The sequence below is a fragment of the Natator depressus genome, chromosome 5, assembly GCF_965152275.1.
Source record: "Natator depressus isolate rNatDep1 chromosome 5, rNatDep2.hap1, whole genome shotgun sequence".
In the NCBI taxonomy this organism is placed as follows: Eukaryota; Metazoa; Chordata; order Testudines; family Cheloniidae; genus Natator; species Natator depressus.
The window spans coordinates 52,917,189-52,935,722 of record NC_134238.1 but is presented as its reverse complement, the minus strand read 5'-3'; the positions used below and the strand labels follow the sequence as shown (position 1 = coordinate 52,935,722).

The following is an 18,534-nucleotide window of genomic DNA, read 5'->3' as shown; positions in this document are numbered from 1 at the left end:
ATAACTGACCCAGCACAGAACTGAATACAGAAAAAGGAGTAAAAGGGTTAGAACAGAAAAAAAAAAACAACCCCACCCAAAAAACAGCAGATGGTTCAGAACAAAATAAAAAGGCAGTAACAGAGACAGGATTTATAGTGGGAAACAAAAAATAGCAATGGACATAGGAGAAGCTAAAGGGCTAGACCTCATACAACAGTACCTGACTTGGTGAAAAGTCACATTGCACTCTGAAAATATTTCCAGTATTCAATGTGAGTAAAGGTGGCAGAATCAGCCTCAAGATAAGAAAAAGGTTTAACAGAAGATATGAAAATAAAGTTAACAGAGGCATTATTAAACCCTGCTACTTCAGAATTCACCACAGCATTGTTCTGGATGGTACTCTAGACTTCTCCCAGGTGCATCTTATTAGAATTCAACAACCAAAGTGAACAACATGTGAACTATGTGTGAACAACACGTTTCGAAGAACAACAGTTATGAGAAGGTGAGTAACCATTTTTCTTCTTCGAGTGACTGTTCACATCAATTCCAATCAGATGACTCCCAAGCTCTAATCCGGAGGTGGGGTCGGAGTTAAGGAATCGCTGACTGGAGCACCACTCTGCCGAATGCCGCATCATCTCTGGAATACTCAGTGATAGCATAGTGAGTGGCGAACATATACACCGATGACCAGGTTGCCGCTCTGCAGATCTCCTGAATGGTGATCTGGGCCAGGAAAGCCACTGATGAGGCTTGCGCCCTGGTGGAGTGTGCCCTAATAGCTGGGGCTGGGACCTTAGCCAGCTCGTCACATGTGCAGATGCAGTCCATGATCCAGGAAGAAATGTGTTGGAAAGAAACTGGGAGCCCTTTCATCCAGTCTGCCACCGCAATGAACAGCTGGTTCGATTTCCTGAAAGGTTTAGTGCTCTTGATGTAGAATGATAGTGCACGCCGGACATCCAATGAGTGAAGCTTCTGCTCCTGTGCACTGTTATGAGGCTTAGGACAGAAGACTGGTAGAAAAATGTCTTGGCTAGTATGAAATTGGGACACCATCTTGGGAAGGAAGGCTGGGTGAGGCCTGAGTTGCACCTTGTCTTTGTGGAAGACCATGTAGGGTGGGTCGGACACCCTCCTAGCCGATGTGATGGCGACCAGGAATGCCACCTTCCATGACAAATACAGAAGGGAGCAAGTCACCAATGGTTCGAAAGGGGGCCCCATTAGCCTGGAGAGGACCAGATTGAGGTCCCATGCAGGCACAGGTCATCGAGTCTGTGGATATAATCTTTCCAGGCACTTGAGGAAATGCCCTACAATGGGGTTGGCGAACATGGAATGCCCAAACTCTGCCGGGTGGAAGGCTGAACTAGCAGCAAGGTGTACCCTGAGGGATGATCCTGCTAGACCCTGTTGTTTCAGATGCAGGAGGTAATCCAGGATGAGTGGTATAGGCGACTGGATTGGAGGTGTGCAATGCTGGGCACACCAGCAAATGAACCTCTTTCACTTAGTTAGGTAGATGGTTTTCTACTGCCGAGGAGAACCTGCCTTATCAGTTTCAAGAACAGGAGCTCCAGGGGGTTTAACTATGAAGCTTCCACGCGGTGAGATGGAGGGACTGGAGGTCTGGGTGGTGAAGGCAACCGTGGTCCTGGGTGATGAGATCTGTGTAAAGCGGTAGCAGGATTGGTGTGTCCACGGACAGCTCCAGAAGCATGGTGTACCAATGTTGGCATAGCCATGCTGGGGCCAACAGAATTATTTCTGCTTTGTCTATGTGAATCTTGAGCAGTACCTTGTGTTAGAGTGGGACCTGTGGAAAGGCATACACAAGACGGTCCCCCCAGGGTAGCGTGGACACATCCAAGATCGAGCTTGGACTGTGTTTCTGGAAGGAACAGAACATTGGGCACTTTCTGTTGCTCTGTGTGGCAAACAGATCTACCTGGGGAACCCCACACACACCTTTGGAAGGTGCAATGTATGACATCTGGACAGATGAGCCACTCGTGTTTGCAGAATGACCTGCTGATGTGATCCACTCATTCATTCTGTATTCCCGGGAGATATGACACCTCCAGGTGAATGGAGTGGGCTATGCAAAACCCCCATAGCTGAAGGGCTTCGCAACATATGGGGGAGGAATGGGCTCTGCCCCGTTCATTGATGTAAAACATGGCAATGGTGTTGTTGGTCATTGCCACTCACTGGCCTTATAGTAGGGACAGGAAGGTCTGGCAGGCTCGTCGCGCCGCTCTGAGCTCCTTGATATTCATATGGAGTGAGAACTCATTCTGCGACCATATGCCTTCCATTCAGAGATCTCCCAGGTGAATGCCCCAACCCACTAGGGACAGAGAGGGTTACTAGGGACAGAGAGGGTTGTGGGCTGTTGAAGGGGACTTCCTTGCTCACCGACCAAGGGTTGAGCCACCATCGGAGGGACTTAAGTACTTGCTCTGGCACAGTGACCACTGAGTCCAGTCTGTCACACCCTGGGCAGTAGACCAATGTAAGCCATGCTTGTAGAGGTCTGAGCCTCAGTCTGGCATGTTGGACCACGTAAGTGAAGGCTGACAGTGATAAGTGGCCGAGGAGACTCCAGCATCCCCTTGCTGTAGTGGTCGGGTACCACCTGAGGTTTTGAATAATGTCGGTTATGGCTTGGAACTGGGTCTCTGGCAGGAACGCCCTTGCCTGTACCGAGTCCAGCCCTACTCCAATGAATTTTATTCTTTGGGTCAGTGATAAGGTTGACTTGTTCATGTTGAGGAGGAGTCCCAGTGTCTCAAAAGTGAATCTGACTAATTGGCCTTGAGACTCTACCTGCCTCCTTATTAACCAATCATCAAGGTAGGGATATACCTGCATCTGCCTCCTGTGGAGGAAGGCTGCTATGACTGACATACACTTGGTGAACACTCAGGGAGCCATTGATAGACCAAATGGGAGGACCGTGAACTAATAACGTTTGTGGTTGACCACAAACCATAGGAACCGTCTGTGCGCAGGCCGAATGGCTACGTGAAAGTATGCAAGTAAAAGATAGGGGATGATCCCACACCCTAACCCAAACTACTATATACACTAATCTAAACTAACTACTAACTGAAATCTAGACTACAAAACTACAGGCTAAAGAAGAAAACTAAGGGAAGCACTTGCAAGACAAGCAAATGCAGTTCCAATGGCTGTCACAGACGGGAGGAAGGAACTGAAGGGGTGTCGGGTCTGGAGGGTTATATATTGAGCGCCATGAAGGTGCCACTCCAGGGGCTCCACAGCCGACCTGCCGGGACCTGCTAACAGAAAACTTTCTGATGATCTTGCATGCAGCGTGCGCACACCTGATTGGAATCAACGTGAACAATAACTCCAAGAAGAACGATTCTTACACTCTCCATTGGCCAGCATGTTCAGGTCATGGAAACTTGGTTCCACCTACGTACAGATTCCTGCTCAGGTGCTTGTGTGTGAGTGAGGAGGGGAATAGGATCAGGTGTACATCACCCACTTACTCCTGCATACCCAAACCCAAGGTCTGGATAGGCCATTTAAGGGGATGAGTTTCCCCTTACGCACCTGTACAGATGTACAAAGGCTGAGAGATAATAGAGCCCTACTCTTGTTATATTTTTCAGGAGTAAACAATGAATACTCTTGTTATATTTTTCAGGAGTAAACCTCCCCCCTGGGTTATAGTTGTGTGAGAAGTATGAGAAAGTGCTTTTGCTTAAATGGAAAACAAATAAACAGATTCCTCAATTGCTCTCCTCTACAACCTGTAAACACATGCATCCTTAGCTGCCACACAGGTCCATCACAGTCTAAAAGAGAAGGGCTTCTGTGCAAGCTCTTTGTTAAGGTATCCACAGCCCTTCATTGATTCACTGAGAACTACATTCTGAGCCAAAAGTGAAAACATATGAGACCTTATTGTGGTTAGTATTTCCATTGGAGTTAAATCATTTCTATGCCATAATGTAGTATATATTTGCCTTATTAATATTAAATGGAGTGTGGCTGTGAAATTCAATTTCACAGCCAGGGCAGCTCAGCATGTTGCATAGCATTGCCCCAGTGATCGCTTTTATTGGTTCTAAGAAGTTCAAATTATTACTGCTGTAATGTTTATCACAGAGGAATAACAAAAGAACCATGCACCTTATACTTCAGTAGTGCTCTCAGCAAATCTTTCCAGAAAGCACTTGTATTCATAAAAGGTTCAAACCCCTCTCTTGCACGTTTGACTTCTCTCAGTCACCAACATAAATCCAGATGAACGTTAGGGACAAGGTTGGAGGCTAGCCGTAGTATTGCAGTGGTAGTGAGTTCTTAAGGCACAGTGATAAGAAATTTCCTGAGCCCTGGCACAGAAGACATAACAATACAGTGTAATTGGGTATCATGTCATGATCTTGTGTGTGAAAGACTTATGAAGTGCCCTCTGATTTTAATACCCTATGCAATATTCTGTTACTGTATCTGTTGCTCTCTCCAAGCAGTGTTGTGGATTTGTGATAGCATTGCCTCGTGTCATTTGGGGGGGGGCAAAAGAAATTCTGTGCAATATGCAAAATTATTCTGTATCTCATGCATTTTGAATAGTATCTTCTAATGGATAGGATCACACTTTTCCACTCCCCCCCCCCCCCCCCGTGTCTGTAATGGAACTTTACACTTTCATTCAGCTTGCCTTACACATTTGTAACAAATTTTCCTTTTTTAAAAATAGAACTGCACATTTTCTTCTTCAGTGCCTAGAGCTCTCTTGCTAATTATTTTTCCACATATTCTAAGCTGAACAGAGAAGTAAAATAAAAATACTCTATAAAGATAACATTGAACACAGCCATTCTGATGAAATAGGAGCTTGTGCAATAAAAATAAAAATGCCAGGTGGTATAGTAGATTTGCATAGTAGACTATTGCTTTTAAAGGCTTCATATCTTGCTTAGGTCAGGAGTGGAAATTAATTGGTATTTCCAGATTATTCCTTAGTGAATATTTGTCCAGATAGCACAAAAATACCTTGCAGTTCAGTGAAATTGGCCCATTTTCTTCTCGGGATTAGGATAGAAAGGCTGCTGGATATTTGAATTGGGCTGCACTGCCAGTAGCTATCTGAGAGAGATTATATAACAGTACTGCTCCACACTGGGTATGGCTGCAGAGAGTGTGACCAGTTGCTCAGTTTTATAAGCACAATAGTCACTCTGAAGTTTGTATAAAAAAATTATACGTGGCTCAGGTAAGGCTGCCTGTAGTTGAGACTGCCCAGTGCTTTCCATTATAAGAAATTGTTTTCAATTGCTTATACCTTTGCTGAACTTTAACCATTAGGGATGATATTTTTCATGCTGGGTGTCTGCCTCAGGCTGAATTTTTTTTATTTTTTATTTTGGAAGTTTTAGCTGTAAAATGGTTCAGCTGGGGTTAGGGGAAAATACATTGTTTTGATCATGTTAAAATTCACACAGCCATTTCATTGAAAACCTTTAGCACCTTCATGCTTTGGAGTAGGAATTTGAAATTGGGCTGGGAGGTCACCTTATGTCACCTTTTTCTCTACCCTTGAAAAAACACTTAAATTGGGCCATGTTTATAAGCCGGGGGAGGGATGGAGGGGGATCTGTTTGCACATGCTCAGTAAACACTTGTTAGAGTTAGGCAGCTACCCGCTTCAAAGAGCCCATTTGCGCTGTGAATGCTCCAGCTCAGGGCTGCAAGGGCTAACAGGGCTTCCCTGCCATTGGTTTCCTGGCTGTTTTGGGCCACTGTGGTGTCAAGTACCAGAACTGAGAGCAGGAAATCTGTCTTTCCTGTGCTTTCAATGCTCTCCTTGCTGGGCCCAGGCAGCCTGGAGGTGGAAGCTGCTTGACTTAATACATTGAGGATAAGAACCAGACCTTGGAGAGGATAAAAGGGGTAAATGGGGATAAAGAACATGGAGATGGAAGAAGGAGACTGAGACTGGTAGCTGGCAGGGCATGGAAACTGGGCCCAGGAGCAATGGTGGGAGACTGGGTCATGGAATCTGCTGTGAGAGGGATGAGGAAAGACTGTGAGGGGACTGGGACAGAGATCAGATGTGGACCCTGCTGAAAAGAAGAGATTGGGACGGCTGGGGAAGGAGACCTGGACTGGAACGGGAAGCCCAAGTATTTGTGTTATGTGTCTGTACCCAAAATCAATTGATATTTTAGGCAATTTTGGCTTTAATCTTTGTGCCTCAGATTCTCCATCTGTAAAACAGGTATAATACACCCTCATCTTACAGTGGTATTGTAAAGATTCATATAATCATATTTGTGAAACACTCGGATACAATTGTGAGGGCACCATAGAAATGCTCACAAGGAAGTTAATGATTTTGTATTCAGTGCATGATTTGGATGGTGTACAGTTAGTAAGGCCTGAGGCCGCATACTGAATTAGGAAGATAAAAGTTAATACTAAAGTACTACCCATTCACAGAATGAGACGGGGGTCCTGTGGGAAAAAATACTATGTAATCATCTAATTAAAGACTATGTTACAAGGTACACGCACAAGGGAACCAAATAAAGTTGCACATACAACCTTAATTCTGGCATTTCCTACCTTTGAGTATGTGACTTTGTAACCTTAAAAATGTTCATTGAACATAGTTTTCTTGAGATGTAATTTATCTAAGGGGCCAATCCTTCCATCCATTTGGATTCAGAATTGTCATTGTACTTACTGGCAGTTCTGCCTGTGAAACTGTGAGTAGCACCTCCTTGCTCAGTATTCTTGTGTTATACTAGGAAGTTGGTCAGCAGTGTGGTAAAACTTAGTTTCCACCAGAAGGGCACATTAATAGAGCTTACATTTTTATTGCTGAATATATATGTATGTATGTGTGTCTGTGTATATATATATAAATAAAATAACATGCATTTTATATATATAATAATGCATGTGATTTTTTTAACATCAAAAATTACACACAAATTTCTGCATAAAATTCCTCAAAACTCTTATAGTTTAGTGTGCTTTACCTTTCACATTCTCTTACCAAATGTCCTCCCAAGAGTCTTCCTTACATATTGTTTCCCCTAGTAATTAATTTCTTAAATATAATGAGCTGAACATTCAACAGATTAAGGTCCCAGTCCTACAAACTTTTACACAGCAAATGTTCTCAAGATCAGGCCTTAAGTAATGCTGGCATGAGCCAATGTTCATGTAAAAGCCTCCCATTGACCTAAATGCTTTCAGAACTATGGGTTTTGCAACATAAAGATTTAGTCATATCGATATAGGTGTATGTTGCATTATATCAGTGATGATCCTGGCTATATTTTTAAAGGCATTGCCCCAGGCTTGCAGTGAAGCAGGGCACAACAAATGTTAAAATGGACAGATAGGTGGCAAATGGAATTAAGTGACTCTGAGGGCATGAGAAAGTGTTAAAATAGAACCAAATGGATTTTTTTCCTGGTGCTTCTTGTTATAAAGCTTTGTCCCCTCTGATACTGATTTGATGTCCGATTCCCATTCAAGTGAGTCTCTTTCTATATTATGTTCACTGTTTCCCTGCCTGCTACTAATCCTCTATCTAAAAAAGAATATTGTTAAAATGTCTGATGTCCCAAACAATCTGCTCTCTGGCTACAATCAGAAGGATTTGCCTGTCCCTGTAAGGGATTAGGTAATTGGATTGTCTGAGTAGCTGATTCTGGCTGGTATCTCAAAAGAGTTATTTCCAAAATGTAGGTGGGGGATAAAGAAAGCAGCCACGTGTTCACTAAATGAGGTGATTAGGTCAGGAGTCATGAGTTCAGCGGAGGTGACCCAGTTTCTTCAAAGACATGTTTTTCTGAGGTGTTCACAAGGACTTTATGCCTAACCTGCCTTTGGGTGGGGAGAAGGCTGAGGGGAAATTTTGGGTGTGTGTTTAGAAATAATAGATTGTCAATAACATTGATGAGGATGTTCAACAAACAAAGCTCCAAGGCCAGGAATCTTTAAAATGAGCAGTAGTCTTTGACATGTAGCATTGAAGCAACACTGCAGATGAAATCCAAATTTACATTTGCTAATGTAAGAGAAATAGAAATAGTGATTTATGGATATAAGGAACCAAACACAGGCATAGACTCAATTAACTTTGTTTTGCGTCAGGGATGCACACATCTCTGCAGGTATATCCACTAATGTTCTACTTACAGTATTAAATAGCCATTATTTAATCCACGTCTACTAATTAGTCGTGCTGATCTGGTTGACCCACTCTTCCACGTGCTAATACCCTTTGTTAGAGCCTAATTGCCAGTGCCCTCTTGTGTTTTCTTTATTTTATAAAATGAATAGATTCCTACTTAAATTCTTATTTTAACCTTTTGAATGTTTCTATTACTGCCATTAGAACTCATTTCATTCTCCCCTGCTTCTTCCTGTCCTCTCCTCTGCAAGTTTTATTCCATTATCTACCCCTATAATATATAATCTTACCTGTGCCATCCTACCATTTAAAACTATACTTTTTTATTTATAGTTTGTGATTCTCTTTTGTACCATTGACTTCAATGGAGTCATTCCTGATTTTACAGTGGCATGAATTTAGAAGTAATAGATTATCAAGACAGAAGGGACTACTGTGATCACTTAGTCTGATCTCCTTTAAAACACAAACCAAAGGATTTCCCTGGGTTAATTTCTGTTTGAACTGGAGTATCTCTTTTAGAAAAGCATACAATCTTGATTTTAAAATTGCCAGTGATGGAGAATCCACTACAGCCCCTGACAAATTATTCCAATGCTTAATTTCTTTCACTGTTGAAAATTTGCACCTTATTTCCAGCCTGAATTGGACCTAGAGCTTTTATACAAGCCACACAGATTTTCTAGACGTGGAAACTGCTAATGTAAAATGACAGTATTACCAGAGATGAACAAAATAGTCAAATTCCTAAAGTCCTTATTTATTCCTTACTTGGGCAAAACTTCCATTGGCTTCCATGAGCATTATCAGGACTTGAGAGTTTAAAGTCTGAGCTCGGGAGGATGGCAACAAACAATAGAGAGTTAAATAAAAGAACATTTTAAATGCATCACAAAAGTCCATTTAGATATTGCTGAGATACTAAAGCAAGTGGACTGTACCTTCATAAAAATTCGCGTTATTTGAATATATGTTAAATATGCTGACACAGGATCTTGAATTTCATGTAGTTTTATTAAGTGACAAGCTAAAATGAAGAAATGCATAGTTCAAGAATTCAGAGATCTGACAGAATATAAATCCACATTCAGTTTGCCTACAGTAACATATTTTAACACTTAGTTGCAAAGCATAAATTAAACTCTACAGCAATGTAACAAAGTATTTGTTTTTGTTCATGAATTGGTTGTTAATTCTCTCATATATCAAATCCCTTTCCATAATATTTCATCCATTTAAAACACAGACCTTCATCTCTCTGAACCTGAGATCAGTAATTATTCATTAATAAACACACACAATGCTACAGAATTACAATAGCTGAATCAAAATCCTTTCATATTGACCTCAGGACAAGAGTTCCTTAGAGTTTTAATGGTGAATTCTGGAAGAGCAAATAGTTCTGATAATTTGCCCTGTAAGATAGCAGTGCTGTGTCACATTGCTCTGTTCTGAGATTTGAAATAGACTATTAAATAATAGTTCTATCAAGCTGGCATTTCCCTTTGCAAACTTTCTAGTGAAATGAGAGGGAGGCAAAAAGTGTAATGTATTTGTCAGCTAGTCTTGTTCCTCTCTGAATTTTGGTAGCAGGGGATGAGGAGCATATAACAACCTTTAAGAACTCCTGGAAAGGGAATTTGCTGGAATTTAGTTAGCTGGGAATAGTGTTTCACAAAAATACAGATTTTAAAGGACTTATTCAGCATAGCACTAAGGGATGTGGATTTGATTTCACTATACTGGAATTTGATACTGTTACACATGACATTAACACTGGGCTTCCACATGCAGAGCCTTCTGCCAGCTTGCAGTTTCTGAAGGCAAACTCTTTCTTCTCTCACCCATTTTAACAGACTGCCTGACTTCATACAATCAGTAGAAGAATGTCATTTCAGGTTCTCTTGCTGGGACCATACCCAGCTACAGATTGGATCCATTTCTGAAAAGGAATAACAGCACCCACTCAGGTCCTCTATCTCAGTGGTTTTCAAACTTTTTTTCTGGCGACCCAGTTGAAGAAAATTGTTGATGATGAGGGTTTGGGGTATGGGAGGGGCTCAGGGCTGGGACAGAGGGTTGGGGTGCGGGAGTGAGGGCTGTGGGGTGGGGCTATAGTGAGGGATTCAGGGTGTGGGAGGGCGCTCTGGGCTGGGGTAGGGGCTTGGGGTGTGGGAGGGGGTCAGGGCTCTGGGTTGGGGGTGCAGGCTCTGGGGTGGGGCTGGGGATGAGGGGTTTGGGGTGCTGGAAGGAGTTTGGGGGGGCTCAGGGCTGGGGCAGGGGATTGGGACACAGGGTTGGGGCATGGACTTACCTCGGGCAGCTCCTGGTCAGTGGCACAGCCATGATGCAGAGGCAGGCTTTCTGCCTGTCCTAGCACCGCGAACTACGCTGCGCCCCGGAAGCGGCCAGCAGCAGGTCCGGCTCCTAAGTGGAGGGGTGCAAGCAGCTCCGCTCAGCTCTTGCCGGCAGGCACCATCCCACCGAGCTCCCACTGGCCAGTTCCCAGCCAATGGGAGTGTGGAGCTGGTGTTCAGGGTGAGAGCAGCGCATGGAGCCCCATGGGCCCCCCACGCCTAGGAGCCAGACCTACTGCTGGCTGCTTCCGGGATGCAGCATGTTGTTGGAACAGATAGAAACTAGCCTGCTACAGCCGGGCAGCACCACCAAGGGGACTTTTAACAGCCAGTCGGCGGTGCTGACCAGAGCCACCATGACCCAGTGCCTTACATTCTGCGACCCTGTACTGGGTCATGACCTGCAGTTTGAAAACCACTGCTCTATCTTGAGTTACGTTGATGCTCATCATGTACTGACTTCACCCTCATTTTACATGGCCACCCAGAGGAATAAGGCCATCCACACTCCTTTGTGCAGGCATGCAAAACCGGTTTAGATTGTGACTCTGGACACAGAGGAGAGAGGAGGGTCTTTATGCTTGATGATCCCCATCGAGAGCCAGCTTGCTGAGTACAAGGAGGGAGCATGCTGCATTGCTGCTCTCCTGCTTTTCTGCTCTGCCCCCCAGCCAGTGCAAGAGTGCTGCTTGGGATGACTTATAGCTAGAGGAGTGTGTCTGTGGTGCAATGGTGCTTGAGACTACTCTTTAGATAGTGCCGTTTATGCACCAGCCCTTGCTCAGGGCTATGTCAAAGGCAAGCTTTAGCTTGGCAGGATTCATGTAATCTTGTTTCAGTATCAAAACACTCACCACAACTGTAGTTGCTGTAGTGTTAGTAACAATATAATGAAAGAGGCTGGCATTAAAGTATTTGTTTATCATAAAAGACTAACTCCAAGTATTTCTATAGAGAAATTATTACCATTATTCACTGAAGTAGGTCAGGTCTCTCATCCATGCCCAACTGTGTTTGTGTTTGAATCACATTGATCAAGAGCAATTCATTTTTATATATATATATAAGTGCCTGTGAGTGAGTACTGCAGGTGCAGGAGGCAGCAGAATTCAGTGATTCTGAGACATAGCTTGAAGTTGAATGCACAGAGCTGCAAACACTAAATGTGAAGTTAAATTGAGTGTCTATGGACTATGCTGGATTGCTGAGCTGGTGTGAGGTCAAAATGGGGACAATCCTAGGGGGTGAGGAGAAGGGAAGGGGTTGATCATTTAGCTAAGAGGGAAGGAAGACATAAGGAACGGTTGTTGGGGTGGAGTTAGAGGTTGAGTATGACCGGGATTTGGGGCCTTAGGGAGAAGTTTTGAGAACAGATGAAATAATGAAAAGAGAAAAGGGTGTGTGCCTTCCCTCCCGTGTCCTGAGGGAAATGACTGACTGGAGTGTAAGCTTTGTCTGTTCCTCCTGATTTTCACCGAGGACCAGCTTGTAGCCTCCTGTTTTGGACAATATTTATGTCACATTTAATAACTATCTTTCTTTCATCACATTATCCTAGTGTTCGGTCTCTGAGATTTTCTTCTGTTGTTCCTGTGCCATTAATACAGGACTAGTAATTAAGGCCTAGCTCATAGAAATATGAATAACGAGTTTAGGCCATTGCTTTGATTAATTCCCTCTTAAGTATGCAGCTGGGGAACTGACAGGATTTTAAATTATTTGCTGTTATAATTAGGGCTCACATTTAGTTTGCAGTTGTATAAATGGAACACAGAACCTTGAGCAGGATCAAAGCTCTTGCCTGTTCCTCTGATACTTCAAAGTGAGTCCACATACAATGTAAAGGGCTAGTAACAGAGTCAGTAGCAAAAGAGGTTATCATTGGTGAAAAGAAGAGAGAGATGACTCCCAAAGAAGCACCATTACTAAGATGTCCCACCTCGCTGTGAGATGCCTGGCATAGGAACTACAGCATATTTTTCTCATCATTGTACATTGCTTATTCAGGCAATATACAAATATAATTAACAATAAGAATGGTTTCTGGTAGAGGCCACCAGGCCCAAACACCTTCATATGATACTGATCATAATTAGAGGGTTTATTTTATTTTATTTTTTTATTCTGTGACTTGTTCTTGTCTAAATCCTGTGACAGACCAGGCAATGCACCCATTAACAATGGAAAGATCTGTGGTGATGGTAGAACTTGATGAATAAAGGATGTTTTGGTTTCATGGCAATTTTGAAAAACTGAACAAAAAATTCAGTTAGACTTGAACCGAACCCAAAGGTTACAAAGAAAATTCAGTGAACTGACAAAATCCATTGTGGGTTGCATGAATCAACCTGAACCAGATTTGATGAGCTGGAAATAGTAGCCTTCCTCATAATTTTTATCCCAGCAGTTAGGAAACAGAAAAAGGCAAACCCCTCATGCACAATGTGGGAGACCTGGGTTCAGTTCCCTCCTCTGCCTGATGTGGAGGAGGGATTTGAACTTGAGTCTTCTGTATTATAGCAGAGTGGCCTTGCACTGGGCTATGGGGTACTCTGGCATAGATGGCTCTCTTGATCTCTCCTTTTGAAGCTGTTCCATTGTGTATGAATAATTAAATCATCAGCGGAGTAGTGACCTGAACTTGAGTCTCTCACACCCTAAGTGAGTACCCTAACCAACAGACTAGAGCAGGGGTCGGCAACCTATGGCACGCGTATCAAACACGGCACGCGAGCCAATTTTTAATGGCACGCTGCTGTCTGCCAGATCCAGGCAGACAGCAGCGTGCCACTAAAAATCCTGCCCAGCCTGGCCTGCTCTTCTCCGCCCCCCTTCCATCGCTCTCTCTTTGCAGGGCAGGCAAGCTTCCCCCTCCCCCCGCCTCTTCCCCCAGCATGCCGGGTTCCTGCCCCTCCTTTTCTCCCTCCCCACGGCCGATCAGCTGACGGCCCTTGCTATAGAGGGGGAGAGGGAAAAGCGGAGCCGCAGCATGCTCTCTGCTCCGGGGACCTTGGGGAAGGGGATGGAATTAGGGCATATCCCCTCCAGCCCCCTGCTGTGAGCCGCTCAGGGCAGAGGGCTGGGAGCACCCCCACGACCCCAGCCCACACCCCCAGCCCTCTGCCCTGACCCCTGCACCCCCTCACACACCCCCAGCCCTCTGCCCTGACCCCTGCACCCCCTCACACACCCCCAGCCCCCTGCCCTGACTCCTGCACCCCCCACACATACCCAGCCCCCTGCCCTGACTCCTGCACCCTCCTCACACACCCCCAGCCCCCTGCCCTGACTCCTGCAGCCCCCACACATACTCAGCCTCCCCATACCCCATGCCCTGACTCTTGCACCCCCCACATCCCCACTCCCACCCCTCGCAGCAAATGGGAGCTGCCCAGGTAAGCGCTCCACACCCAAACGTCCTGCCCCAACCCTGAGTCCCCTCCCTCATTCTAGCTCCTGGCCAGACCCTGCATCCCAACCCCCAGCCTGCTCCTTCACCCCCAGCCCTGTCCTCAGCACACTCCCACCCTCATCTCAGTGCAGAGAGAGGAAGAGAATGGCTAGAACCAGGGAGAAGGTAGGTACCAACTCTATGTGGACAGGGCCGGGACTCCAGACCAGCAGCGGGCTGAGCGGGGCCGGCAGCCAGGATCTTGGCTGGCAGGAGCTGGTGGACGGAACCCCAGACCAACAGCGGGCTAAGCGGCAGCGAGCTGAGCCACTCAGCCCACTGCCAGTCTGGGGTCCCAGCCGCCAGCCCTGCTCAGCCTACTGCCAGTCTGGGGTTCTGGCTGCCTGCCCCTTGCCAGCTGGGGTCCTGGCCGCAGGCCCCGCTCAGCCCGCTGCCGGCCTAGGTGAATGGAACCCCAGGCCGGCAACGGGCTGAGCGGGCCGGCAGCGTAAGATCAGCATTTTAATTTAATTTTAAATGAAGCTTCTTAAACATTTTGAAACCCTTGTTTACATATGACAATAGTTTAGTTATATAATATATAGACTTATAGAGAGAGACCCTCTAAAAAACATTAAAATGTATTATTGGCTCACAAAACCTTAAATTAAAGTGAGTAAATGAAGACTCGGCACACCACTTCTAAAAGGTTGCCGACTCCTGGACTAGAGTCATTCATTCTCTCTCTCTCTCTCTCTCTCTCTCTCTTCCCCCCGCTCCTCCCACAATGACTATTCATTGCCATTCATATGAGAGAGACCTGTGACAGAATAGCCCAGTGGCTAGGGCACTCTCCTGCAATATGCGAGACCAAAGTTCTCAATGTTGGGCAGAGCAGGGAATTGAATGCAGGTTTCCCACAGCCTAGCTGAATGCTCCAGCCACTGGGCATCTCATAGTTAGTCAAAGGTAACAGAATCAATCTGGGGATTATTTTGGAAACTGAAATGGCTTGGGGCTGGAAAGTGAAGTTGGGCACAGTTATCACAATTGGGCAAAAAGGAGGGAGAGGGAGGATCAGTAAACAATGGCCACTAGGAAAAAATGGGGACACGAAGGAGAAAAGGGACAAGAGCAATTGAGTGGATTTTAAAGCTGAAGAAGGCATGGGAATGGGAAGAATGAAGAGACTGAAAGTAAGAAGTGGATGCCACAGCTCAGTGCACCATATCAACCTGAGGAGTAGAAGATAGAGACCATGGATCATAGCTGTTTGGAGATGAAGCAGGGATTTCGGAGGAAGGTGGAGAAAGCCAGCTGAGAAGTGTAGGGGATATGAATAGGACTGGCAGAAATGGAGCCAAATTGGGAAAGCATGAAGGCATTGGAAACAGGGAGGGATGGAAGTGGATGGGATTTTAAGGTGGGTGCAAGTTGGGAGATACATTAGCAGGTGGAAAAGAAAATCAAGTGTGAGCTGGAAATGCGATGATATTTATGAGAGTGAGGAGCTGGGGTAGAAGTGACAGCAGTAAAATGAAATGAGGACAGAAAATAGTAGAACTTTTGAAAGCTGAGGAGCCTAATGGAGAGTAGGAAGGAAGATGTGATGATCTGATATGAGGCATGATGGAGAAGAGCATAAGATATGTGCTAAGATGTATCCGTACATTTAGATTACATTGCATTAGATACCACTTGAAAAACTGAAAGTGAATGTCAAAATGCACACCGTGAGAAACCCCTTTACAATTTTTGGAGAATTTGTAAGCCACACTATATATGGTATCAATTATGTAATGTCTCAAAGAAGGTCATGCTTAACTGTAGATTTAATCTGTTGCATTCAATAAAGGGATGCTAAAATGAGAATCCTTATCAACTTCAGATGGTCTTCTATTAAAGGATGCTAGCCATGGCCACTAGCCTTAAATAGCATGCCATCAGCAATTGCTCTTCTAGTTTTTTAGTTAAGAAATAAAGTATTTTCCTGGGCACTTACCTACTCTTGCAGGTTGTGTGGGTTTTTGTTGTTGTTTTGTTGTTATAGCAATCCAGAGCAAAGGGAAATGTGCAGAAATGACAATAACCATTTTGTACTCCAGGCATGGAACCTTTGTGTTTGACGCATCCAGATGGAGATACCCTGATAATTTATAATCAGCATGCTTCATTTGCTGCATAAAAACATTATAAATATTTAATCACAGTGCAGTCAATTCTGGATTGGTGCCATTGCTTCATAATGCATATATGGAGTTGTGTAATCCAATACAGCAGCACACTCAGAAGCCAGGCTTGGCTAGTTTAAATAAAAGCTTATATTTGTATTTAATTATTGTATTTATTGTGTTAATGATTAGACAGAAGGTATAGTAACTGCTAATTCCTGTGTTTGTAATCCCTGAATATTGTTTTGTTTTTATATAGATAATTTGTATCAATTTAGTTGATATTCCTAATAAAGTTTAAATGCTGTTCCACCATCTTGATCTATTTTTTGTGTACTACCCCACCCCTCCACACACACCCATGCAACTTACATAACTAAAATAAATATTTATGCTGACAAAATATATATTTGGATTATAATTTAACAATAAAATAGAAGCAAGAATTGCAACTTTCAAGTGGGAATAAGACATTTAATCACATGAAGTTTATAGATGTAGGGAAAGTGCTTTTTAAAATGCATATGTGATATATTTATCTTTTAGCATATGTGGTTCCTAAGTACAAATACTGAATGATCATTACCTGTCTAAAGGCTTGGAGACTGAGTTAGTGCAAAATAAGTGAAGCTTAAAGACCCTGATTCTCATATACACTGAAACCCCTTTACACTGTAAGAACAATGTAAAGGTGTCTCAGTGCAAATGGAAATTGAACCCTAAAATATTTAGATGCTTAGGCAAACACCATGGGCCTAGCTAATTTTTAGGAAGAAATCCCCATCACTGTGTTGGAACAAAGAGGGTACTGAAAATTATTTATTCGTTACTAAAAACTGTATCACATTGCCCAATTTGAGATGGATAAGTTAATTATGAAAAGGTAATTTGTCCATGGTTTGAGCTCAGACTTGCCTTTCTATCACTGTGCATCTCCTGAGGAGATAGAAGACCCTAAGACCAGACATTTGAAGGTGGGCAGCCAAGGTAGTTGGGGGCCATAGTCTCAAGTAACAAATCAACATGGTGTTCTTTGGAGATGATTAGGGCAAGAGATTTTATATTAGCATAATGATAGTTTCTTCTAAATGAGGCTCTAATCTGCAAGAACTTCAGCACGCACTTAATATTCAGCATATTAGTAATCCCATTAATTTAAATGAGATTATTCACATGCTTAAAATTAAGCATGTCTATAAATGTTTCAAGGATTAAGTTGAGGCTCAGCTCTCCACATTGGTTAGCTGCATAGTTCCTTCTTTTTATTTTAAGTTGAATTAACTAGCTCCCACAATCACCAGTTCCATGATCTTTTCTGTTAAGTGGCTAAAATGGTGTGGTCTCAAAGCAGCACAATTCCCATGAAGGACACACCACTGGGAGCATTCAAAGCCTTGCTATACCTGGCATGCTTCCGTGTCAGGAGAACCTTTCATGATCATAGTAAATTAATGGGCAATGTAAGAAAATTGAGTAAGATCAGAGTCCTTGAATGCTTTTGTTATATTGCTACCATTTTATGCAATAAAGCAGCTACCTGTCAGACCATGTAATGAGGTACACACAGACATTCCTGCAAGATTTGAATGCTCTCAGCTGTGTGTCTTTGTGGGAGATGTGCTGTTTTTCTATACTTTGAGTGTGTGCCTGCCAAACGACATCTATAAGTTATCATATGAAGGAGGGCTAGGAGAGCTTTTTTGAAAGGATAGGGTAGAAATATTTCTAAAAAAAAAAATAGACTGTCTCTTCTAAATAGTGACTGTTAGTATGTATGGGTGCTAGTGTCAGTGCTTAATTGTAATAAGGAACAAAAACAACAGTTTGGAAGGTATATTAAACCTCATGCTTTCGGTTTTATGGCAATCTCTAACTATTAGAGATTAGGGTGAGAGCTACTGTGGGGGGCAGATTATCCCACATCTGCCTACTATGGAGTTCTTACACCTTTCTCTCAAGAGTCTGGTACTGGTCACTTTTGGACACAGGATACTGGACTAGATAAACCTTGAGTCCGATCCAATCTGGCAATTCCTGTGGTCTTAATAGTGGAGCGTTGGAACCAAGACTAGAAGCAAGGATAACGGTTCTCTTCCTCCCCTGCGGATTAAAGCTGTTGGTCTCAGATACAATTGGCTACTTGTGCACATATCAATTTTAAGATTTAAGAGTTCCCTCTATGTGATTTACTTTGAAGACTTTGTATTTGGTAATGAACACAAGACAGCAAGATGTGAATCATCAGGACTCTGAAAAAACTGACCTCCAACAACTATTTCAATGGGGTGAGATGTCACTGATGAGGAGTGAAATGTACCGGAGGAAATGAAGGATGCTGGTGGTGTTCCTGTGGAGACAAGTGGGATTAAAGGAGGGATTGGTGCTCTAAAAGAAATAGAGGGAATTTTAGTTTTTTGAAAGGAATCATAAAGA

General features: G+C 43.6%; 1 protein-coding gene across 1 annotated transcript in view; it reads left to right on the top strand.

Moving 5' to 3' along the window:
- The window catches only part of EDIL3 (EGF like repeats and discoidin domains 3), a 390,724-nt gene that overhangs the window by 154,960 nt on the left and 217,230 nt on the right, over nt 1-18,534 (top strand). The window lies entirely within an intron of this gene.